The sequence below is a fragment of the Panthera onca genome, chromosome B2, assembly GCF_046562875.1.
Source record: "Panthera onca isolate mPanOnc1 chromosome B2, mPanOnc1 haplotype 2, whole genome shotgun sequence".
NCBI lineage: Eukaryota > Metazoa > Chordata > Mammalia > Carnivora > Felidae > Panthera > Panthera onca.
Window position 1 is genome coordinate 84,760,545 of NC_138343.1, and position 7,648 is coordinate 84,768,192.

At 40.0% G+C, this 7,648-nt stretch overlaps 1 pseudogene; it reads left to right on the forward strand.

Annotated features, from left to right (window-relative positions):
- Positions 1–5,977: 5,977 nt before the first annotated feature.
- Positions 5,978–7,215, forward strand: LOC132692828 (dnaJ homolog subfamily A member 1 pseudogene; annotated as a pseudogene).
- The last annotated feature ends 433 nt before the right edge of the window (positions 7,216–7,648 follow it).

Genomic DNA, 7,648 nt, shown 5'->3' on the forward strand with positions numbered 1-7,648 from the left:
TAAAACAAAGCTCATTAAATATAAAAGGATTAATATGCACAGAGCATATTTTCTTTCCACAACAAAATTATATTAAAAATCAAGAACAGAAAGTCCCCAAATTTGTGAAACCCCCAAGTTACTTAAAATGAAAATGTGTCCTTAAATGAATGGATGACTCAAAGAGGAAATTATGTCAATTATAAAATACTTTGAGCTAAGAGATTAATATAAAACATAGCAAAATTGGTAAGATAGAGCAAAAGTAATATTTCTCAGTTTTTATTTTGTTTTTTTGCATAAGTTATGATAGGGCAGGCAGAAAGAATTTAAGGAATGTAACTAAAATTACTATGACCAATGAATAAATATAGCAAGGACACAAGATATTATGTCAATATAAAAACCAATTATATTTATATATACTACAATAAACAATTGAAAATGAATGTTATAGGACAATGTCATTTATAAAAGCATCAAAAATATGATTTGAAAGGGCAAACTTAAAATATGAGCAGACAGATATTCTGAAAACAAAACATCCATGGGTTTGAAGAACCAATACTGTTTACGTGGTGATTCTCTACAAATTCACCTATAGATTCAGTGGAATTCCAATCACATTCTTGAAGAATTTTTCTTTTATTTGTCCCAAAATAGAGATGACTCTAAAACATACATGGAAATCCAAGGGGTTATTGTGACAAAAATTTTTTTGAAATTAAGGAAAAAAATATGAAGGATTTTCTTTCTTAAGAGTTACTATAAACTCACTGGAATTAAGAGAGAGGAGGAAGATGGCGGTGTAGGAGGACGCTGGGCTCACCGTGTCCTGCTGATCACTTAGATCCCACCCACACCTGTCTAAATAACCCAGAAAACCACCAGAAGACTAGCAGAACGGATTCTCCAGAGCCAAGTGTAGACGAGAGGCCCACGGAAGAGGGTAGGAAGGGCAGAGAGGTGGTGCCCAATACACGGACTGGCGGGAGGGAGCTGGAGCAGAGGAGCATCCCGCCTGCAAGCAGAGCCCCGGAGTCTGGCTTGCAAAAGTGGAGGGGCTGGATGGAGTGTGTTCGGACAGCAAGCGGGACTTAACATCTGGAAGGTTATAAGCTAACAGCTCTGCTCAGAGAGCAGGAGAGCTGAGAGACAACGGAAGGGAGAGTTGTTGAGCCCCGGAAGACAGACCTCAGCTCGGCGGGGAACAAAGGCAATCACCAGCACCATCTCCCTCGCCCATCCCCCAGCCAAAATCCCAAACGGAACCAGTTCCTGTCAGGGAACTTGCTTGAACCTCCCAAACACCCAACACTGTGCTTCTGCGGATCCATCCTTCTGGCGGCGGGTCTGACTCACTCCCGGTGCCGCAGGATTCCTCCTGAAGTGGATCTCCAAAGGAAAAGTGAGCTGAGCCTGCCCCTCTCGCCCCTGTGCACCTTGCCGATCCACCCCAAGTAATACACCAGATCCCCAGCACCACAAGCGTGGCAGTGTGCAAGTAGCCCAGATGGCCACACCACCCCACAGTGAATCCTGCCCATAGGAGAAGGGAAGAGAAGGCACACACCAGTCTGACTGTGGCCCGAATGGTGGGCTTGGGGCAGACATCAGGTCAGACTGTGGTCCCACCCACCAATGCAAGTTGTTCAAGACAGCACAGTGGAAGTGCCCCGCAGTTCCGCACCTCTCCAGGGACTATCCAAAATGAGGAAATGGAAGAATTCCCCTCAAAAGAATCTCCAGGAAATAACGACAGCTAATGAACTGATCCAAAAGGATTTAAACAATATAACAGAAAGTAAATTTCGAATAATAATCATAAAATTAATTGCTGGGCTTGAAAACAGTATAGAGGACAGCAGAGAATCTCTTGCTACAGAGATCAAGGGACTAAGGAACAGCCAGTAGGAGCTAAAAATGCTATAAATGAGCTGCAAAATAAAATGGAGACAACCACAGCTCGGATTGAAGAGGCAGAGGAGAGAATAGGTGAACTAGAAGATAAAATTATGGAAAAAGAGGAAGCTAAGAAAAAGAGAGATTAAAATATCCAGGAGTATGAGGGGAAAATTAGAGAACTAAGTGATGCACTAAAGAGAAATAAACTTCGCATAATTGGTATTCCAGAGGAGGAAGAGTGAGGGAAAGGTGCTGAAGGTGTACTTGAAGAAATAATAGCTGAGAACTTCCCTGATCCGGGGAAGGAAAAAGGCATTGAAATCCAAGAGACACAGAGAACTCCCTTCAGATGTAACCTGAATTGATCTTCTGCATGACATATCATAGTGAAACTGGCAAAATACAAGGATAAAGAGAAAATTCTGAAAGCAGCTAGGGTTAAACGTGCTCTAACATATAAAGGGAGACCGATAAGACTCGTGACCGATCTCTCTACTGAAACTTGGCAGGCCAGAAAGGAATGGCAGGAAAACTTCAATGTGATGAACAGAAAAAATGTGCAGCCAAGAATCCTTTATCCAACAAATCTGTCATTTAGAATAGAAGGAGAGATAAAGGTCTTCCCAAACAAACAAAAACTGAAGGAATTCGTCACCACTAAACCAGCCATACAAGAGATCCTAAGGGGGATACTGTGAGACAAAGTACCAGAGACATCGCTACAAGCATGAAACCTACAGACATCACAATGACTCTAAACTCATATCTTTCTATAATAACACTGAATTTAAATGGACTAAATGGGCCAACCAAAAGACATAGGGTATCAGAATGGATAAAAAAACAAGACCCATCTATTTGCTATCTACAAGAGACTCATTTTAAACCTGAGGACACCTTCAGATTGAAAATGAGGGGATGGAGAACTATTTATCATGCTACTGGAAGTCAAAAGACAGCTGGAGTAGCCATACATATATCAGACAAACTAGACTTTAAATTAAAAGCTATAACAAGAGATGAAGAAGGGCACTATATAATAATTACAGGGTCTATCCATCAAGAAGAACTAACAATTATAAATGTCTATGCGCCGAATATGGGAGCCCCCAAATATATAAAACAATTACTGACAAACATAAGCAACCTTATTGATAAGAATGTGGTAATTTCAGGGGACTTTAATAGTCCACTTACAACAATGGATAGATTATCTAGACATAGGATCAATAAAGAAACAAGGGCCCTGAATGATACATTGGATCAGATGGATTTGACAGATATATTTAGGACTCTGCATCCCAAAGCAACAGAATATACTTTTTCTTGAGTGCACATGGAATATTCTCCAAGATAGGTCACATACTGGGTCATAAAACAGCCCTTCATAAGTATAACAAAATTAAGATCATACCATGCACACTTTCAGACCACAATGCTGTGAAACTTGAAATCAACCACAGGAAAAAGTCTGGAAACCTTCAAAAGCATGGAGGTTAAAGAACACCCTACTATAGAATAAATGGGTCAACCAGGCAATTAGAGAAGAAATTATAAAATATATGGAAACAAATTAAAATGAAAATACAACAATCCAAACGCTCTGGGATGCAGTGAAGGCAGTCCTGAGAGGAAAATACGTTGCAATCCAGGCCTAGCTCAAGAAACAAGAAAAATCCCAAATACAAAATCTAACAGCACACCTAAAGGAAATAGAAGCAGAACAGCAAAGACACCTCAAACCCAGCAGAAGAAGAGAAATAATAAAGATCAGAGCAGAAATAAACAATATAGAATCTAAAAAAAACTGTAGAGCAGACCAATGAAACCAAGAGTTGGTTTTTTGAAAAAATAAACAAAATTGACAAACCTCTAGCCAGGCTTCTCAAAAAGAAAAGGGGGGTGACCCAAATAGATAAAATCATGAATGAAAATGGAATTATTACAACCAATCCCTCAGAGATACAAGCAATTATCAGGGAATACTATGAAAACTCTATGCCAACAAACTGGACAACCAGGAACAAATGGACAAATTCCTAAACACCCACACACTTCCAAAACTCAATCAGGAGGAAATAGAAAGCTTGAACAGACCCATAATCAGTGAAGAAATTGAATCAGTTATGAAAAATCTCTCAACAAATAAGAGTCCAGGACCAGATGGCTTCCCAGGGGAGTTCTACCAGACATTTAAAGCAGCGATAATACCTATCCTTCTCAAGCTATTCCAAAAAATAGAAAGGGAAGGAAAACTTCCAGACTCATTCTAGGAAGCCAGCATTCCTTTGATTCCCAAACCAGGCAGAGACCCAGTAAAAAAAGAGAACTACAGACCAATATCCCTGATGAATATGGATGCAAAAATTCTCAATAAGATACTAGCAAATCGAGTTCAACAGCATATAAAAAGAATTATTCACCATGATCAAGTGGGATTCTTTCCTGGGATGCAGAGCTGGTTCAACATTGGCAAATCAATCAACGTGATACATCACATTAATAAAAGAAAAGATAGGAACCATATGATCCTGTCAATTGATGCAGAAAAAGCATTTGACAAAATTCAGCATCCTTTCTTCATAAAAACCCTCGAGAAAGTTGAGATAGAAGGAACATACTTAAACATCATAAAAGCCATTTATGAAAAGCCCACAGCTAACATCATCCTCAATGGGGAAAAACTGAGAGCTTTTTCCCTGAGATCAGGAACATGACAAGGATGTCTACTATCACCGTTGTTGTTTAACATAGTGTTGGAAGTTCTAGCATCAGCAATCAGACAACAAAAGGAAATCAAAGGCATCAAAATTGGCAAATATGAAGTTAAGCTTTCACTTTTTGCAGATGATATAATATTATACATGGAAAATCCGATAGACTCCACCAAAAGTCTGCTAGAAGTGATACATGAATTCAGCAAAGTTTCAGGATACAAAATCAATGTACAGAAATCATTCGCATTCTTAGACTCTAACAATGAAGCAACAGAAAGACAAATAAAGAAACTGATCCCATTCACAATTGCACCAAGAAGCATAAAATACCTAGGAATAAATCTAACCAAAGATGTAAACAATCTGTATGCTGAAAACTATAGAAAGCTTATGAAGGAAACTGAAGAAGATATAAAGAAAGGGAAAAACATTCTGTGCTCATGGGTTGGAAGAGTAAATATTGTCAAAATGTCAATACTACCCAAAGCTATCTACACATTCAATGCAATCCCAATCAAAATTGCACCAGCATTCTTCTTGAAACTAGAACAAGCAATCCTAAAATTCATATGGAACCACAAAAGGCCCCGAATAGCCAAAGCAATATTGAAGAAGAAAACCAAAGCGGGAGGCATCACAATCCCAGACTTTAGCCTCTACTACAAAGCTGTAATCATCAAGACAGCATGGTATTGGCACAAAAACAGACACATAGACCAATGGAATAGAATAGAAACCCCAGAACTAGACCCACAAAAGTTGGCCAACTAATCTTTGACAAAGCAGGAAAGAATATCCAATGGAAAAAAAAAGACAGTCTCTTTAACAAATGGTGCTGGGAGAACTGGACAGCAACATGCAGAAGGTTGTAACTAGACCACTTCTCACACCATTCACAAAAATAAACTCAAAATGGATAAAGAACCTGAATGTGAGACAGGAAACCATCAAAACCCTAGAGGAGAAAGCAGGAAAAGACCTCTCTGACCTCAGCCATAGCAATTTCTTACTTGACACATCCCAAAGGCAAGGGAATTAAAAGGAAAAATGAACTATTGGGACCTCATGAAGATAAAAAGCTTCTGCACAGCAAAGGAAACAGTCAACAAAACTAAAAGGCAACCAATGGAATGGGAAAAGATATTTGCAAATGACATATCAGACAAAGGGCTAGTATCCAGAATCTACAATGAGCTCACCAAATTCCACACCCGAAAAACAAATAATCCAGTGAAGAAATGGGCGGAAAACATGAATAGACACTTCTCTAAAGAAGACATCTGGGGAACTTTCCAGAACGCTCGCTGAAAAGCGGAGGAGCGGTGGCTGCCCGAGCTGCGCCCAGCAACGCGCTCCTTCCCGCTCCCCCACACTGGCTTCGGGCCCCTCACCGGCTGTAGAAAATGGTGAAAGAAACTACTTACTATGATGTTTTGGGGGTCAAACCCAATGCCACCCAGGAAGAATTGAAAAAGGCTTACAGGAAATTGGCTTTGAAGTACCACCCTGACAAGAATCCAAATGAAGGAGAGAAGTTTAAACAGATTTCTCAAGCTTATGAAGTGCTCTCTGATGCGAAGAAAAGGGAATTATATGACAAAGGAGGAGAACAGGCAATTAAAGAAGGTGGAGCAGGTGGTGGTTTTGGCTCCCCCATGGACATCTTTGATATGTTTTTTGGAGGAGGAGGAAGGATGCAGAGAGAGAGGAGAGGTAAAAATGTTGTGCATCAGCTCTCTGTAACCTTAGAATATTTATATAATGGTGCAACAAGAAAACTAGCTCTGCAAAAGAATGTGATTTGCAACAAATGTGAAGGCCGAGGTGGTAACAAAGGAGCAGTAGAATGTTGTCCCAATTGCCGAGGTACTGGAATGCAAATAAGAATTCATCAGATAGGACCTGGAATGGTTCAGCAAATTCAATCTGTGTGCATGGAGTGCCAGGGCCATGGGGAACGGATCAGTCCTAAAGATAGATGTAAAAGCTGCAATGGAAGGAAGATAGTTCGAGAAAAGAAGATTCTAGAAGTTCATATTGCCAAAGGCATGAAAGATGGCCAGAAAATAACATTCCATGGTGAAGGAGACCAAGAACCTGGACGGGAACCAGGGGATATTATCATTGTTTTAGATCAGAAGGACCATGCTGTTTTTACTAGGCGAGGAGAGGATCTTTTCATGTGTATGGACATACAGCTGTTTGAAGCACTGTGCAGCTTTCAAAAGCCACTATCTACTCTAGACAACAGAACCATTGTCGTTACCTCTCATCCAGGTCAGATTGTCAAGCATGGAGATATCAAGTGTGTGCTGAATGAAGGCATGCCAATTTATCGTAGACCATACGAAAAAGGTCGCCTAATCATCGAATTTAAGATAAACTTCCCTGAGAATGGCTTTCTCTCTCCTGATAAACTGTCTTTGCTGGAAAAGCTCCTACCTGAGAGGAAGGAAGTAGAAGAGACTGATGAAGTGGACCAGGTAGAACTGGTGGACTTTGATCCAAATCAGGAAAGAAGGCGCCATTACAATGGAGAAGCATATGAGGATGATGAACATCACCCTAGGGAAGGTGTTCAGTGTCAGACCTCTTAATGGGGCCAGTGAAGAACACTGCTGGCATTTTATATGCAGTAGTGAATGAATGAAGGACTATAATCATAGCTCACTACTTGCTATTATTTTTTTTGTTTTAATATTCAACTATAGTAGTGTTTTAAAAGTTAAATGAAGAATGAAAAATATAAAAACTCAAAAAAAAAAAAAAAGAAGACATCCGGATGGTCAACAGGCACATGAAAAGATGCTCAACATCGCTCCTCATCAGGGAAATACAAATCAAAACCACACTCAGATATCACCTCACGTCAGTCAGAGTGGCCAAAATGAACAAATCAGGAGACTATAGATGCTGGCGAGGATGTGGAGAAATGGGAACCCTCTTGTACTGTTGGTGGGAACGCAAACTGGTGCAGCTGCTCTGGAAAACAGTGTGGAGGTTCCTCAAAAAATTCAAAACAGACCTACCCTATGATCCAGCAGTAG